This window comes from Dermochelys coriacea, chromosome 16, assembly GCF_009764565.3.
Source record: "Dermochelys coriacea isolate rDerCor1 chromosome 16, rDerCor1.pri.v4, whole genome shotgun sequence".
Classification (NCBI taxonomy): Eukaryota; Metazoa; Chordata; order Testudines; family Dermochelyidae; genus Dermochelys; species Dermochelys coriacea.
In genome coordinates, this window is record NC_050083.1 from 2497982 (window position 1) to 2516514 (window position 18533).

Here is an 18533-nt window from a genome sequence, read left to right on the forward strand (position 1 = left end):
AATCAGAATCTCAGTTCTCCCCCTATAGGGTGGGGTTGCTCATTCTGTCTCACGGGGAAGATGAGAATCAATGCTGAGCACCACCTAAACATTCATGGTGCTACGGCAAATGCAGCCTCAGGAGTGGCATGAACATAGCCCTTCCCCTCTGAAGTCTAGTGTGCCAGGCACTTGTGTTGGGAGGCCAGCTGGGGAACCCCCACCGAGAAGCTGTATTGCTGACGGGATTGTTCCACTCTAACAAGGTGCAGTGGCCCATGTTGATCCAGAAGACACTCACTAGCCTGTGACTGAATTAAATTCCTCTTCCCCCAGTTCTTTGAGTATGCACCTAGGAATGCCCCAGCTAGCAGTGCTGACCGTAAAGGATTATGCCTGTCAGAAGTGGTTAATCTGTGGATTTGGCTTTCTCTTTGAAAATTCGTTTCTGCAGTTTTTTAGCTAGCACCTCCACTCAGCAGCTTTTGGATTAAACGAAGCATGGAGTAGCCATTTGTGTTTAGTGCGGAAGCTTCCGCAGAAGTACATTGACTCTAGCTTTGTTTTTGTATTTCAGGAGGTGCCAATTCACTTGATTTTTGGATGGCTGGTAAACACAATCAGCCAACTCATGGCTGGTAGAAGCAGCAATTTCTTGGAGACAAAGCCACCCCAGGATGCATGTGGATTATGTCTCTTATAAATTGCTGTTAAGCTATATGGTAGCACTATATTTTTGTAGTGTGTCATTTTAAAAGGCAAATTTTCCAAGCAGAACATTTGGCATTCTGGAGGTATTAGCCACCTGTCACTTGCTGCTGATGGACTTGCACATCATAAAACCTCACTCAGCGCTTCCCCCACCTCCATGTCACCATTCAGAAACAACGTGGACACACTACCTTAAGATCAAACCTTGGTCTCCACTGAGTAATTTGCATTACTGCATTAGGCATACCATCAAATAGTACAGAATAGATATTGGGGCATCTGGGAGTAAAGTCCTACCTTAGCAAGAGCTGAGGTGATTTGTTCCTACCTACTATAACTTCCTAATCAAAAAATGGGTCAAGATTCACTAGAACCATTTGTTCTTTTGGCTACCTGAGCTTCTTCCGAGAAGATTGCTGCATTTTGTAGAATCATAGAAGATTAGGGTTGGAAGAGACCTCAGGAGGTCATCTAGTCCAACCCCCTGCTCAAACAGGACAAACCCCAACTAAATCATCCCAGCCAGGGCTTTGTCAAGCCAGGACTTAACAACCCCTAAGGATGAAGATTTCACCACCTCCCTAGGTAACCAATTCCAGTGCTTCACCATCCTCCAAGTGAAATAATGTTTCCTAATATCCAACCTAGATCTACCCTGCTGCAACTTGAGACCATTGCTCCTTGTTTTGTCATCTGCAACCACTGAGAACAGCCTAGCTCCATCCTCTTTGGAACCCCTCTTCAGGTATTAAAGGCTGCTATCAAATCCCCCCTCGCTTTTCTCTTTTTTCCATAGGAGAGGAAGTGATCCCTGTGGAACTTGTAAAGCACTCTGGAATGAATGGTGATAGATAAAATAAGAGAGCAAATGTGCACTCTAAAAGCAAGGTCAGACATGGAATCCTATTAGCAGTTGAAGGTTGGACTGTATACCTGGGATGCTAATTTTCTTGAACTTGCATAAGGTTTCATCTTTGCGTTGTTTTCATGAGGTCTCCATTCAAGTGATGTTTGTTGTTTGTATTACACTAGCCCCCCAAAAGCCCCAGTCGGGATTGAGGGCCCATTGTGCTGCTGGCCTTACAAACACACACACTAAGATAGTCTCTGCTCTGAAGAGGTTAGACATGGAGCTCAGTTTGGATCACGTTAGTTGAAGTTGATGGCAAATAACCAATGTGGTATATCAGAGAGACAGGCCAAGATTCAGGAGTACATGTAGGGAGATAGGTCAGAAGTGGAGAGGTAGATCAATGAGTCTTCAGCACAGGGGTCATGGTTAAAGCTATGTGAGTAGATGCAACCCTTAAGAGTTTAAGGTAAAAGGGGAAGGGGAGGGTGCCAGGAAAACATTTTTCGTGACTTGCTTTAATTTTCCGTTTACCAAGATAAACCCAGCTTTCCTGTACTTTGTATCCTCCTCCACCTGAACTGAATCTCTCCCCTAGAGAGCCTGGGCTCCCCAGGTCGTTGTAATGATGGTTACGATTGTAAAACTCAAAGCTATGAAACACAAAGTGTTCTCAGAGAAGTTTGAACTCTTGCCTGCACTGTACATGCAGGACCCAATTTTGCCCACTTACCTCTGTGCACGTCACATCAAAACCAAACTGGAATAGTGCAGTCAGAGTGCAGATTCTGGCTCTGGGTAGGTTAAGGCGTAAATTTCTCAGCATAAATACTAAATCAGAATACTCCATATGTCCAGCCTGGAGGAAGCCAAGGTTACCATGGAAACCTTAATTTCAGTGCCTGACTTCTGACTTGATGTGATCATGCTGACAAGATTTTTGCATTTAACTCTGTTGAGAGGAGATTAAAACCTTAATCTCTGCTGATTTCAGAGGGTCTTTCCACATACACGGCCATCACTGCATCGTTCCACAGTCCCAGGGAGAGCATCATAACTAAGTCAGGCTGACCACGGGCCAAATCCTTTTATCAGTTGTATAGAACAGTCTCTATTTCTGTCCATACTCTCACGCTCCTACACTCCCTTTGAGCCCTCAAAATGTCTTTGTTTAAGGTGACAATTTTAACTGCAGTGACATCTGCCCAGACAGATGTAAGAATTGGGCTCACTTATCTCCCAGGCCCCGACTCAGTCTCTGTCTTCCACGCTTCCCTGAGATGACATTCCATCTTCATCAGCAGTCATCCGGAAGATGAACACCCAATTCCATATCTGCCATCCTGTCCCAAACCCTGTTTCTCCATGAGTTGGGGTCATGGCCTCTGGGCGCTAAGGGTGCTGAAGTTCTATGTATCTTCTCAGGAAAGTTTGGTAATCATCTGCTGTTGCAAGAGGGTACATCACTCTGCTTCCTTGCTTGTGTGTGAAGCAAGTACCAGAGTCCCAAGCAAGACAAGTGTCTCTGTGCTGAGATTCCTGGGAGGGGGGAACCTGGTTTCTATTCCTGAGGAGCAGAAGGCAACAATCATAGTGTTCTCCACACCTGCTCATAAAGTTCTAGATCTCTTCTCATCCAAGAATGCCTCCTTCCCTCCCAGGGCTCCCCAGCATGGTAAAGCTGCTTCCTCCATCTGCTGATAGGTGGGATACAGTGAGAGAGGCAAGCCCCTCTGTCAAGGGTGAATTCCAACTCTGTCACTCCGAGTGCAGAAGTGGAGCCTGCAAGGATTTTAAAAATTAATACTTGCCACTCCAGGCTTGTATTAAACTCCCAAGGTTACAGCTTTTCTTTTACCTTGGCTTGGTAAACGCTGCCACCGCTCAAATGAAAAAAACCCACCCAGGAAGGAGCATGTTGGAATTCTTCCCTGTGGGGTACTCTCAAGCCCTTTCACCCCCGGCCCCCGTGGGGAAAAGCTGAGAAAGAAAGGAAATTAGCTGTGGCTACCAGCTAATCAAACACACACAAACCTCTTAGGACACCAATGATCCAATCCTGTTCTTTAAAAAGGTAAATTTTATTAAAAACAAAAAAGGAAAAAACATCTGGAACTTAGGCTTTTGCTAGATTTTAAAGGAGCAATTCCAAAAATCAAACACCCAAATTAGCTTTGTTGGGGGTTCAGCTTAAAGGTTACAAGCAAACAAAAGCATCTGGGGTTAGCACAGAGAAGTCCACAAGTCAATAAGAAATAAAAGAAATAACCCTAATTGTGTCTAGCTACACATTCTGATCTACTTACACATTTGGGGTTCAGATAAGTAGTTCTAGGTATGATCTGATGATTTATGATCATACCTGGCTTAAGCTGCTTATAGCATGGCTGCTCTGTCCCTCCAGCCCAGAGAACAGACAAAGGAAACTTTTTTTCCCAATTTTAAAAAGTTACAGCCTTCCCATTGGCTCTTTTGGTCAGGTGCCCACTCTTTTTTCTTTACCTGAGGGACTTTTTAACCCTTTACAGGTAAAGCAAGTAAAGAACAGCTACGAAGAGGCATTTTACAGCTAACTGGCTGGCTGGGTGTCCATCAAAGGGAGCTATCCCCCCCCCCTTTATTTATCACAACCCCCTAGTAATTCTCTTCTCCCATCCTGCCCTCCTCCCCCTGAAGGAGTGGTGCTGCCATCCAGCCTGGCACTTCCTTCTCCCATTTCAATGCTCTTTGCCATCTTTTCTGGCGGCAGAGAAGTGCCGGACTGGGCCATGGTTCCTTTTTTCCTCTTGTTCCCTGGTAGAGGAGAGTTGTAATGCTACATGTCCTTAGCTCTCCCTGGTGGTAGGATGAGAGACTAGAGGATTGTGCCAGAACCCATGAGTAGTGCTTAGTTATCATTATGCAATGCTAGTTACCAAGCAACTGCACTAGTAATGGGGGTAGCACCTTAAATGGACCTGGCACTGTAGATAACATGATGAGGTCTTGCTGAAGAACTCAACACAGGCAGGACAACAAGTCAAGCACAGGAGGGTGTGGAGAGATCAATGTGAACACTCGTGTAGAAAGGGTTCATGGCAGAAGGGATTCGCAGGAAGGATCTGAGGTAACAGAAGGTAGATCCATGCAGCCCCTCTGAAAAAATAACGCTTTGTTGGATGCTCTTTCTAATGGACACACCTCCCACCAAAGCTACCAGGGATCCCAGCCTGTTACAATGGGCTCCTTCCTCTTGCCACCCAAAGTTTTTTCGAGTGCTGCACCGTGGATGCTCCACTTTAGGTGTCAATGCATCCCGGTGCTGTCAATCGGAGATTTACGGTAGCAGTATCTCCATGGGTCACGCGTGCACATTGGGTGTCTTGCAGTGCAATTGGTCCCACTTCTAGTGCACACATGACCCGACCCCTCCAGTCCCTTCTCAACCATCCTCGACTGAAGACCGAGTTCTGAGGCGGCATTGGCACTCTTCCCTAAAACCATTAGAAAAATATTTTAAATAGCTCATTAGTTAGAAAGCTTTATTGGGGAAAAAATTGATTTATTTCTTTAGCTACCTCACTGTGGGGGGCAGTTAGCTGTTAAGATGCCTGGCTCCCTCGGCTTCAAACGCTGCTGCTTCTGCTGCAAAGCTATGCCTGTTTCAGACGGACACTGTCCGGGTGAGGTGCGTATTCTCCCAAAATGTGTCCATTGTAGCAATTTGAAAGCCAGAGCCTGATGTGACCAGGTTCTCAGGCTAAAAATGATTGTAATGGAAAAATCCCTACAACCCAGCTTGGACAAGCAGACTGCCTCTCCAGGCACTCCGCCAACTGAAAGTGGAAACGTACCTTCTAAAAGACCAAAGAGGGCTCAGAGTTCTCCTCAGAGATCACTGCAAAAACATCAGCAGTCTCCTGCCAGGTCACTGCCCCCGATGCTGACATATGCTCAGGTGAGCACCTGCGATGCTCCAGGGACCTCCAGCATCGCCGAGGCCTGAGTAAAGGAGACTGAGTTGAGGCATAGACAAACACATGCCTCCTCCACGGCACTGAGTTCACCCATAAGGGACCTGGCACCATGTGTATCTTCCGGAATCATGCCTCTGCCCCCGACACCGACAGCGCAGTCAGCACCAGTGGAGAAAACCAAGACCGCACCGACCAAACATTCATAGCATCAGTCGGCGCCAGTCCAGGCATCAGCACCGACATAGTCTCTGCTGCACCCAAAAGACTTGATGATATCGTTGGGACCACACTCCTGATACTCAGTACTGAGGAGTATACAGTACCAAGGAGTATACAGTCTGTGGAGGAGATCCCAACAGCTCTCATGATGTGGCACATTTTTCTAGCAAAGACAGTGATGAGATGCAGTAACAAAGCACCTTCTCACTGCACCATCCCTCACTGAAAGCACACTGACCACCTTGGAGCCATATGTGGCCAAGATACCACCAGACAGCTCAATCATGGTGTGGATCCCCATGGATGTACCCTCCAATGGCCTTCCCCATACAATGGGCACACTGGGAACCCTGGGCAACTTACTGGGGTCCACACTCCAGGCCACCCAAGGCTCAGGAAGTTGGGGATGACATAGAAGGCTGCACATCTCCTGCACAAAATTCTTCCTCCTCCCCAGATGAGATGATTATGCCACCACCGCCTACTTTGGCGGACGATTTCAAACAGTTCCAGGAACTGTTTAAACAGGTTGCCCAAAGCCAGGATATCCCACTGAAGGAAGCGCAGATGAACCAGCACACACAGGTACAAATATTACAATTATCATGTACCTCCAACATCACTCTTCCCATCAATGATGTCCTCTTGGAGCCAGCGGAAACAATCTGGCAGACACTGGCCTCAATTCCGCCAATGCACAAAAGGGCAGTTAGAAAGTATTATGTCCCAGCAAAAGGGGCAGACTTCCTCTTTGCCCATCCGCCTCCCAACTCATTGGTAGTCAATGCCACTAACCAATGTGGCAAGCAAACCCAGTATAGATTGACACCACAGGATAAAGAACACAAGAGGTTCGACCTGTTCAGGTGCAAAGTTTATTCTTCAGGCACATTACAATTCAGAGTTGCCAACTATTCCGCCTTGTTGGCAAAATAAGATTACGATAACTATGGGAAACTTAGCTTGTTCACAACAGCGCTCCCCAAGGAGAAACAAATCACAATTTCAGCCCATTGTAAATGAGGGTCAACTCTCATAGCCCGAACAGCCCTCCAAGTGTCCCTAGACATTGCAGACACAGCAACCAGAACCACAGCCATAGGGATGCACCAGGCATCCTGGTTGCAGGCCTTGGACATCCCTAGAGAACTACAAACAAAGGTAGAAGACTTACCTTTGGATGGAGAAAAGTTGTTCTCGAATAAAACTGATGAGGTGCTCAATGAAGGACTCTCGGGCCACTCTGCACACTCTGGGGATTTATACCCCCACCTACAAAGAGAAGAAGATACCAACCTTATCAGAGACCCCTCCAACAATCAACAGCAACAATGGCCTTACAATAATCAACAGCAACACTCACAGCGTCTGAGAGCACCCCAATCCCAAGCGCCAACTTCCCAATCGGCTCTTCCTAAACCACAATTTTTGAAGATTTGGTTGAGGGTCTGAATGATCTCATAAGAACAGCCATAGGTCCATCTAGCCCAGTATCCTGTCTTCCGACAGTGGCCATTGCCAAGAGTCCCAGAGTGAAAGAACAGGTTATCAAGTGGTCCATTCCGTGTTGCTCATTCCCAGCTTCTGGCAAACAGAGGCTAGGGACGCCATCCCTGACCATCCTGGATAATAATCATTGATGGACCTATCCTCCATCTAGTTCATTTTTGAACCCTGTTATTGTCTCTTGGCCTTCACAACATCCTCCGGCAAAGAGTTCCACAGGTTGACCATGCATTGTGTGAAAAATACTTCCTGTTGTTTATTTTAAACCTGCTGCCTATTAATTTCATTTCGTGACCCCCTAGTTCTTGTGTTAAGAGAAGGAGTAAATAGCATTTCCTTATTTACTTTCTCCACACTAGTCATGATTTTATAGACCTCTATCATATCCCCCTTAGTCTTCTCTTTTCCAAGCTGAAAAGTCCCAATTTTATTACTCTCCCCTCATATGGGAACTGTTCCATCCTCCTAATCATTTTTGTTGTCCTTTTCTGAACCTTTTCCAATTGCAATATTTCTTTTTTGAGACTGGTTGACCACATCTGCATGCAGTATTCAAGGTGTGGGCAAATCCTGGATTTATATAGAGGCAACATAAATTGCCTCCCTCACCAAGCAGCACCTATGCCCAATCCATTCCCATGTTTTGGTCATCACCTTCGTTCCTTCTATCACATCTGGGCCTTAATAACATTGGACCAATGGGTTTTAGAAATAATCCGTTTGGGATATACCATCCCTTCACCTCCCAACCACCTAACCCACCCACCTACCCATCCCTCTTCAGGGACCCTTCTCACGAGCACCTATTACGAAAAGAAATTAATTATCTTCTACAACTAGGTGCCTTGGAACAAGTGCCTTCACAATAAAGGAGGAAGAGATTTTACTCCCATTATTTCTTGACCCAGAAGAAGAATGTGGGATGGAGACCTATCTTGGACCTCAGGAAGCTCAACAAGTTTACACTCCCAAAAGTTCAAAATGGTCACACTGGGCACAATACTTCCAGTGCTGAAACAGGGGGACTGGTTTTCAGCCCTTGACCTCCAAGATGCTTATTTTCATATCACCATTCATCCCGCTCACAGAAAACACCTGTGATTCACAGTAGAACACAAACGCTTTCAGTACAGAGTACTACCATTCGGCCTATCTACTGCTCCAAGAGTTTTCTCCATAATCCTAGCGGAAGTTGCAGAATATTTTATGCAAACAGGGAATGATGATCTTCCCTTACCTGGACGATTGCCTTCTCAAAGGACCAACTCAACGAGAAACAATGGACACAGTCCAAACCACTATCACTCTAATCCCAGTACCACAACTGGTCTTCATTGGGGCACATCTCAACCAGATTCACAACTCTGACAAATCTTATCTCAGAGGTATGAGTCAGCCCTCAAATACCGGCTCGTACTGTCCCACAACTGCTAGGACACCTGGCAGCCACAACGTTCATGGTGCAACACGCAAGACTACATATGCGCTACCAATAGGGCTGGTTAATCTCCCAGCACTGTATCTCGGGAATATACCATCTTGCACTGCTCAAGATGAGCAGTGCATATTTATTAATTGGTTCACTGCTTCATCAATGGAAAGTGGATTTACACCAGCCTTTGCAAACCTGAGCAGATTACCAAACACTTCAGGCAAACTCACAGGTAAAGATAAACAGTTAAACAAATTTATTGACTACAAAAGAGATTTTAAGTGATTGAGTGGTAGTGGCGGTAGCGGCCAGAACCCCAGGATCTTTAAATCACCCAAGCGGGTTGCAGGGTTCCTAGGCACGCGTGGGGTAGGCACTGAGTTTCTAATCTGCCGGGGGATGCTCCTCCCGGCTCTGCCCAAGCCCCACCCCCACTCCACCCCTTCCCCCAAGGCCCTGCCCCACCACTTCCCCGCTTCTTCCCACCCCTTCCCCACCCAGTTCCGCCCCCTCCCCCGAGCACACTGTGATCTCGCTCCCCCCTCCCCCAGTGCCTCCAGATGCCACAAAACAGCTGATCCATGGCAGGTGGTAGGCGCTGGGAGGGAGGGGGAGGCGCTGATAGGCAGGGCCCGCCAGTGGGCAGGAGGCACTAGAGGGAGGGAGAGGTTCTGATGGGGGAGCTGCCGGTGGGTGCTCTGCACCCACTGTTCTTTCCCATGGATGCTCCTGCCCCAGAGCACCCACGGAGTCGGCACCTATACGAGGTGGTACCGGCGTCAATGAAGGCAGCTGGGTGGGCATGAGGAATCCTTGGCCATGCCAGAAGTGTGCCCAGCAGCGCACACAGCGGCACCTCACTGGGCACCAGCCAGCACAGGTGCAGCACCACCCAAATGTCAGGCGGATCGTGTCAGCAGCTTGTGCATGCATTCACCAGCAGCCGCACTTGGTCCAGCTCCAGCCGGCCGTGCATGAATCAAAACTTAGCTATCCCTTTCTAGGGGGCCCGTTGACTGTTCTGCCCTGGGGAACTGACTGTTCTGCCCAGGCCTGTTTCTCGGTGTCCTTGTTGCTCGCAGCATAGGTGCGGGCAGGAGAAAGGCCAAGCATGTGACCATTGTGTTCTGTTTTATACCCTCAGTCCATGTGCTTGGAGAACACAAGTCCAGGCATGTCTGGGAGGCATTGCTGAATCTCCAGGCAAGGTTGACCAATTCCCCTGGTGTGGCCTCATGCAGGTGAGTCATTGCATTGTAGCTCCCTTCCTGAACAATGGTTGTTGATGGTTGTTTGACACCCTGCCCGGGCATTGGTTACTTTCCTTGCTGTTGTCTCTGAGGAGCTAATATCTGGCTGATTCCCCAATTTACAGCATGTTTTAGTGACCACCATACAACACAATTCTCACAACTTCATATCCATTAATGATGTACATATGTGGATAGAGAAATGACTTTCAGCAGATCATAACCTTTTCCCTGATGCCTCACATGGCCTGCTTTATATGCAAGATCACAGTTTTATATAAATGAGGAATATGGGGTTTACAGAGCGCTCCCCCAAGGTACAAAGTGTCACAGTGAATACAACACACCGTATACATTTTGGCCTCCTATATGCCCCGCTGTTGGAATGCAATGGTGGACATGCTCAGTGGTTCTTCTCCTGAGACCACGAATAGGAGATGAATGGGGAGTTTTGAGATCCATTTTACACTGGTGGAGCACTCCCCTCATTGACTTGTTCATATCACCAACAAACTGCAAATGTGCAATGTTCCGCTTGAGAGCAGCAATGGGACCCCGATCACTGGGGGATGCCTTTCTCATCAAATGGGATGCTCAGCTCATGTATGCATTCCCACTGATTCCACTGATACTACATGTGATACACAAGATACGAACAGACAGGGCCAAAGTTATCCTCAGAGTCCTGACATGGCCCAGAAAAGCATGGTACCCTTACCTGATGCGCATGGTGACATGCGTCTCTCAAGCTCTCCATTGTCTGGACCTGCTGTCGCAGCACAATGGTCTCACACTTCACCCAAATCTGGAGGTACTCCACCTACAAGCGTGGCTCCTACATGGTTCCATTATGATGAACTAGCCTGCTCAGAACAAGTTAAACATGTGTTGCTAAACAACAGAAAGGTGACCATGCATAACACTTACCTCCAAAAATGGAAAAGGTTCTCCTCCTGGTGTCAAGAAAAACACTTGACGGCCCCTACAGCACCACCACCATTAGTGCTGGAATACCTGCTGGAGTTGAAACGTTTGGGTTTAGCAATGAGCTCAATCAAAGTCCAGCTGGTGGACATTACTGCCTTTCATCATGAAATCAATGGGACCTCAATCTTTGCACACCCAATCACTAAACACTTCCTCACGGGTCTCCAGAACATCTACCCAGAAGTTCGCCAACCTACCCCTGCCTGGGACCTCAATCTGGTGTTGAAATGCCTCACCAGACCACCATTCAAACTGTTAGCCACCAGCTCCCTGCTACATTTATCCATGAAAGTGGCCTTTTTGGTTGCTATTACTTCTGCTAGACAGGTGAGTGAGATGGGGCACTCCTGGCTGATCCTCCCTACACAATATTTCTTAAGGACAAGGTCACGCTACATCCACACCCAAAATTCCTACCGAAAGTATCAGCCTTTCACATGAACCGACCAATACATCTTTCTACATTCTATCCTAAGCCTCAAAGTACTCAAAGACAGTCCTGCACACATTGAACGTTAGGTGTGTTCTAGTGTTTTACCTTGAAAGGACCAAACCTTTCTGGAAATCCCCTAGACTTTTTGTCTCTACTGCCGAGCGTTCGAAAGGAGACACCAATATCTACTCAGAAATTGTCTAAATGGATCTCCACATGCATTCAGAATTGCTATTGCATTTCAAATACAAACCCTCCTACACACATCAGAGCGCATTCTACTCAATCTGTTTCAACCTTGATAGTGTTCCTACATAATGTTCCAATACTAGAGATTTGTAAGGTGGCCACTTGGGCCTCTGTCCACACACTCACTGAGCACTATGCAATCACTCTTGACTCCAGGGCCAACACCATAGTGGGCCTAACTGGACTCACCTCAATGACTCAAACGAATCCAAAGTCCCTCCTGCCTTCTGAGGGGCACTGCTCTACAGTCACCGAAAGTGGAGCACCACCACTTGAAGAAGAAGAGGTTACTGACCTTGTGCAGTAACTGAGGTTCTTCAAGATGTGTGTCCCTGTGGGAGCTCATCTACCCACCCTCCTCCCCTCTACTTCAGAGTTCACAGTGGGGACTCTGTGGTACAGAAGGAACTGGTGGGCTCGGGTTGTGCGCATACTAGAAGCGGCACCAACGGCACTGCAAGATGCCGAGTGCCCATTCGTGACCCGCGCAGACACTGCTACCGTACCACGCAGACACCTAAAGTGTAGCACCCACAGGGGAACACATCTCAAAGAGCCTCAGTTACTGCACAAGGCGAGTAACCTTCTCTTACTGTGATGCCAGAGTGCTGAGTGAGCTGGAAACTGACCACTCGCTGGGATCATGAGAAATTCTGCGGTAGCCAAGCCTTTGTCAGCTGGCAGCAGCATTGCAGAAGTGACTTTTTCTGATCTGGTGCCAGGTTGTCTGTTACTCAAGGAAGCCTCGGCCAGTAGTTTGACTATTTTTAACTTGACTTGCCTCAAAAATAATCCCTTGAGCATCTCCAGATGAGTTGCAAGCTATGGAAGCTCTAGTATGTGTAAGTATCAGAGGGGTAGCTTTGTTAGTCTGTATCCACAAAAACAAGGAGGAGTCCGGTGACACCTTAAAGACTAACAGATTTATTTGGGCATAAGCTTTCATGGGTTAAAAAAAAAAAAAAAAAGTCCATGCATCTGAAGAAGTAGTATGTGTAAGCCCCTTCGTTTTCAGTTTAAACTAATTTTATCTAAAAATTCCCAGGTTTTACAAAAAGTATTATTCATTTTTTTCAGATTTTTCACCCTACTTTTGTATCATTCAAATATATAAAAAAATAACTTGTTTTATTAGGAAAATAGATCTCATGCAATGTATTCTATGTATTACAATAATACATTAGTCTGTGGATATGCAAAGCTGTAAGGTTATGTATCTGCATTAGTCTAGAAGATACACACTCTAAAAAAACAGGCACACATGCAAGCTCTGAAGTGTGTGCATATCTGAACGTACTGATGAATCTCACACCGACTACATACACATTTCAAGCTGTTAATAGATAATGGTTTAAAGATTTGACACACTAAGATGGGAAGAAAACTAAAATCTGTATCAGAATATGTTTCAGAACCCAAGGAAGTTTTCAAAAGTTTTTTAAAAAAACAAAAACAGGATAAAAGGATGAAGTTGAGTGTATGCGCTGCAAATGGTGTGACCCAATTATTAATTGTAACTATTTATAGGCTAATAGTTCTAAGTTTACAACAGTAAACTGTTCATTCTAATGAGAAGTTTTATTTGGAGATTAGAGATATTGTTTTCTTAAACTCAGAGATGGCATTGTTTTGAGTTCTGTTTTAGTTCTTCAGCAAACCACATTGAAGAACAGAATTCAAAGCATTAAGCTCCTGAATACTTTCCCCCCGTCTTTCCGTCCACCAAAATAAACCCTGATATTTACCCAGAAAAATTATGAATAGTTTTTTGCCCTGATTTTCACCTGTTTTTGTTGCTGTGGTAATAAACACTGATAAATTCCTGGGAAAAGTTAAATAAGATAAAAACTGAAAATGAAGGGCCCTGAATATGTGACACAATAAATACTTAATCTATATTTAATGTATCCATTTCAACCAACCTCCATGGAGGCTCTTGAGCAAAGACTCCATCTTACAGCTGAACTGCTAATGTCTTTAAACAGTCATAGCAACTCCATCACTGCATGGTCCAGACCAGTGGTTCTCAACCTGTTTACCATCATGGGCTGCAGATGCAGCTCTCTGTGTTATGTGGGCCTTCTCTACACAATATATATATATACTATCTGCATGGCCCTGAGGATGTCACGTGGGCTGCAGCTTTGTGCTGATTGGGTCCCAAGAGGCCCACGGACCAAGAACCACTAATCCAGACTGATGCCAAATGATAGGAAAGATCAAATGCTCTTGGCTGCCATTTCAAACAATGATTCATCTTTCAAGTGGGAGATCTCTTGGGGCGGGAGAGGTGACTGGAGGGGCTAATACTGGGTTAATTTCAGGTGCTTCACTCCCTGTTTGGTTGTTTAAAGCTTAGGCTACTGGTGCTGGCTGGGTTCTAGGGAGGGGAGCTGCCAAGAGCCAAGCAGAACTGGGCACTCATTGATTTTTCAGTCTGGCAGCAGTTTTGAAAAAAAAATTGTTGTGGGAATTTTTTGTGAATTAAAAAAGTCCCTTTTGCATCTGTTGTAGAGCAGGGTAGCGAGAGTGGGTCTCCCACATGCCGCATGAGAGCCTTGACCCCTGGGCTGACATTATAAAAGGGGCAGCAGCCCCTGCTCCATCTCCCCCCTGTTCGTGAAGGGCCAAAACTACTTGTGTCCTATTAGGGAATAATTTCAGGTTGACCAAAACTGCATTTTTACTGAATAAACTCTTCGTCTGACAAACTTCCCCCGGCTCTAGCTCCAAGTTGGGGCTTCTGGGGTCTTGGCTAACCTGGGAATGGTGGCATCACGACACTACTTTTACTTAGATGCAGAGTGCTTGGTGCTGTATGGGAGCCTGGCCATTCACAACTGATCACGCCCAGGGGTTACAATGAAACCTGGCTGAGGTTCCTCAGGGTACAGTCTGCATGGGAGAACAGCTGTGTCCTCCAACCTGGGGGGCCTTTTGCACTGCCTGGCTGTGAGAACAACCGTTCCTGGCCTGTTCTCAGACAGCTTCTAACATGCAAAATCAATCCCAGCTGAATGATAGGAGTGCTTTTAGCCAGCTCCTCCTGAATTGTATTGCAGAATGATACCAGCAAACTCCCGGTCCCAGACCTGTCCCTAGAAATGTGCATCTTGTATTGCCCAGCTCTTTCCTTCTGTGCAGCACAAGCTCATAGAAAGTCCATCGTTTCATTAATATAAAATGATATGCACAAACCCTGTTATCCCAAATGAAGTTTTCCAAACACACAGAGAATAGACACACTAGATAAAAGAATAAAACAAATGTATTAACTACAGAAAGATAGATTTTAAGTGATTACAAGTAATGAGACATAAAAGTCAGACTTGATTACAGTGAAATAAAAGGTAAAATGCAAATTAATACATAACTTAACAAGGTAAGTGAATTCAAAGCAATGATTTCTCACCATGCTTACAGCAGTCTGGCTAGGTCTTTCAGCCAGGACCCCTCCCCCAGGTCAGTTATGCTGTTTTTGTCTTTCAAACATTATCAATGCCGTGAGTAGAGATATGGGGAGAGAGGTGATTTGTGACCTCTGTTCTCCCTGCTTATAGCATTTCTCTTCTTTGAGAATCATCTCCAGCTGGGGTTAGGCAACAGCAAGTCTGTTTGCCAAGATGTAAATTTCTCATCCACACCCCTCTTCCTGCCAAAGAATGGCCACTTAGCCAGGTGATTGTCCAGTTGATTTTGTGACACCTGGCTGAGGTGTCTGTTTGCCTTTTGTCTTTGAGGAACTGGTTTGGGATACTTTCCTAGATTTGGAATATGCCTTAATAACGTCATAGAGTAGAATCTTATAACTTTACAAACAGTGTTGTCACACATATTTTACCTGGACAATAATGATCAGTGAATTATGAGTTTTCAAATGATATCTCACAAGGCATACTTCGTACAAATTTATCATAGTTTTGTAAAAGTGATGAACATACGAATATAGTCTGTCACACTGACTTTGTCTTATAGTCTGCTTATAGAAGCTGCGATCCACAGTTTATTGACTGAAATTTTGAAGAGCAGGCAGCATGGTGTACGTTATGGAACCACTGTGTGAAAAACAAACCATTCTGTCATAAGGCTAGTCCCACGGGGACAGCAAGAGCCTCTGGTTCGTTCTGTGGAGATGCAAGGAAGGCTATTCCACATGGCAGGAGCAGTGCATTAAAGGCCAGAAAAGCATTTTATCATGGTGGCTCTCCCTGGCTCTGCAGATTTGTCCTACATTGATTATGCCTGGTGCAGAAATGGAGCCTAGAGATGATTAGAGGGCTCTGCTCACAAATCTGCTGCAATGTGAAATTTCCCTAAGCCACCAGAGGGAGCCTGCTGGTTATTAAAAGGGATTTCTCCTCCAGCCTCATGAACTGTTCACCACAGGACATTGATTTCCATGTAACTCAAACTGGACCATAGATGAGTGGTTTGACCTCTGTCAGAATGTGAGAGTTTTGGGGGTGGAGGGGAGGGTGGAAGGTCTCACACTCCAGCAGCTGTTGCCCAGTAGGGTAGAGAACTGCTTGAGATGGAATAAGATCCCGCTGAACCTTTGCTCAAAGCTATAAATGACCACTCCTCTGTGAGGCTGGATGTTGTTCAGACCCTTCACATCTCTCACCCCTACTCTCTCTCTCTGAGCCTCCTGGTTCTGACCACACAGCAGCACTGTCAAAGTCCTAGCTGTAGCTTCTGACAGATCAGCGAGGCCCTAGCTCCTGGCTGCTCATCTATATCTTCTGCTAACAGGCAGCTATCACTAAGTGACATCTCCTGTGTGCTCTGAGAGATACAAGAGCACAGGCAGGGTGCTGTGCCTAACATCCGGGCCAGAGCTCGCCCCTGGGTGCAGACAATGGACTCTGTTTTTCCTAGGCAGTGCCTGGAAGGGCAGTGGGGAGTTAGGGGCTGGCACTGTGTTGGCAAACCACAGCTGTTCTATTCTTGGCAAATGCTAACGCTTCCAGGGGAGTGCGCACGACAGGAGCAGAGGACAGGCCGGGTGGGAGGGCTCGAGGTGTTTTGTCTTTTCCTGATGTACCGCAGAGGCCGTAATGAGAGCTCTGCTTTGCATGGAGCTTCTCTGCATCCCTCCATCTCCGAGCATCCTACAAGGACAGGTCACTTTCATTATCCCACGTTACAGGCGGGGAACGATCCTTAGCAAGGGGAGGGGATTTGCCTGGGGCTAGGAAGACCGATGAGATCTCTGGAGCCCCAGTCTGGTTCTCTGTCCACCAACTCATACTGATGACTTCTGGCCCCCCTAAAGATTTTGGAGCCCCCTTCCATGGAAATGGGAGTCTTGGCTGATTTGAATGACGCTGTACTTACTTGTGTTGGCTGTGTTCTTTTTTCATTCATGGCTGTGCATGGAGCTGTGGAGCCGTGGCTGGACAGTACCTGTGCCTGCAGAAGGACAAACAAAGGGTCCCAGCCAAAGCCCCCCAGACTGGGAAAGAAATTGTCTGTGTGGAAGTAGGCTCTGATTCTACAGCACCATCAGTGACTGTACCACAGAGTTCGTGGCAGGGTGCCTGGACAAATGCCATCCTGCATGCTCCCCTGCAGCCGTCTGAGGCCAGACGTGAGGTGGGGCCGGGTGGTGAGTTCACACCCGAGGCCAGGACACAAACAGTGATGTGGTGTTTAGGAAGTCCTGGATGGCAACTATATCCCCCCCACCCACAATGGACACAGCAGCAGGGAGGGAGGCGGAAGGTCTGATTTCTGTTCTGTGTTTGGCATCAGAAGCCCTGTGAGAGCTGGGGAGAGGCCTGTCCCCTCTCTGCACTTCAGTTTCCCCACCTGTACAATGAGGAGGATGGTACCAACCCATCCCTGTGCGGTACCTTGAAATCTCTGGATGAAAAGTGCCATTGAGTGGCAGGAGTTATTGTTACCAGCAGGTACGGCAGGAACTGCTGGCAGGTGAGAACATGCAGGGTCCAGGGAAGAAGAGGAGTGTCTCGTTCAGCTCTGCAAACTTAGTGCGAGCTCCTCAGGGCCTGACCTTCAACCCCGACAGCTCTGACGGGAGTCTTCCACCTGCCCCATCGCAGAGAGATGTGGAAGCAGCTGTTCGTGTCAGTGATTGGTACCATTGGTCCCACTCCCCCGTTTGCAGGAGCCTGGCTCCATCCAGCACGGAGAGCTGTACAAATGGCCTACGTCAGCCCCTTAGAGCCGGGGGCAGGAGGCAGGAGCTGGGCAATAACTGCGTGCGCACCGGGTGACTCCCTGGCTGTCGGTGTGTGGGAGGAGGGGAAGCCATGGCAGGCCAGCAGTGGCAGAGAGGTTCAGGACTGGGGGGTGGGCTATGGAAGCAGGCTGAGCAGCCAGCTGTGCGCTCCCTGCCAGGCTGCTCCATGTGGCTGTCTCCCTTGCTCCATCCGTTACCTTGGAAAGAGATGGATGTCTTGGCTGGCTCTTGTGGGCCTGCGTTGCTGGAGGAGGCAGGAACACTGGGGGCTTGGACCAGCCCTGGCCACTATGGGTCTCCCCAAACACAGTGCCCTGGCTGGGGGATGGAGCTGGGTCTGTCCAGCCCCTCCACCTACCTGTGGCTCCTCCCCAGCCCCTGTTAACCTCCTTCCACCTGTCAGCCCTACACAGTCCTGCTCCCTTCTCAGGGGAGCCGGAGCTTGGCCGGCCCTGGTGCCACAGCCACATGGTACTGGGCCCTTCGAGTTCCCTGGACCCAACTCTGCATTGTGGCAGTAGCCTGACACTGGGTCTCCCCCCAAGCCCAAGCCCGAACATCTACACACCAGTGAAACAGCCCCGCAGCCATGAGCCAGAGCTAGAGAAGCCGCTGGCTACGGGGCCCTGGCCTTGCAGGGATGTGCTGGGCCAAGGCTCTAGCGGGCAGGGCTATGAAGGGGAGGGAGTGTCCCAGGCCCAAGTGCTGAGAGGAGGAGAGAACAAGGCAACGTGTGAACTCTTTGGATGGGGAGGA

The 18533-nt window shown here is 47.5% G+C and overlaps 1 long non-coding RNA gene across 1 annotated transcript; it reads left to right on the forward strand.

Annotated features, from left to right (window-relative positions):
- The first annotated feature begins 34 nt into the window (after positions 1-34).
- On the forward strand, positions 35-15500 carry LOC122456854. The gene is made up of 3 exons (XR_006275961.1): positions 35-46; positions 11214-11217; positions 15369-15500. It is a non-coding gene; the product is annotated as an uncharacterized LOC122456854 (long non-coding RNA).
- The last annotated feature ends 3033 nt before the right edge of the window (positions 15501-18533 follow it).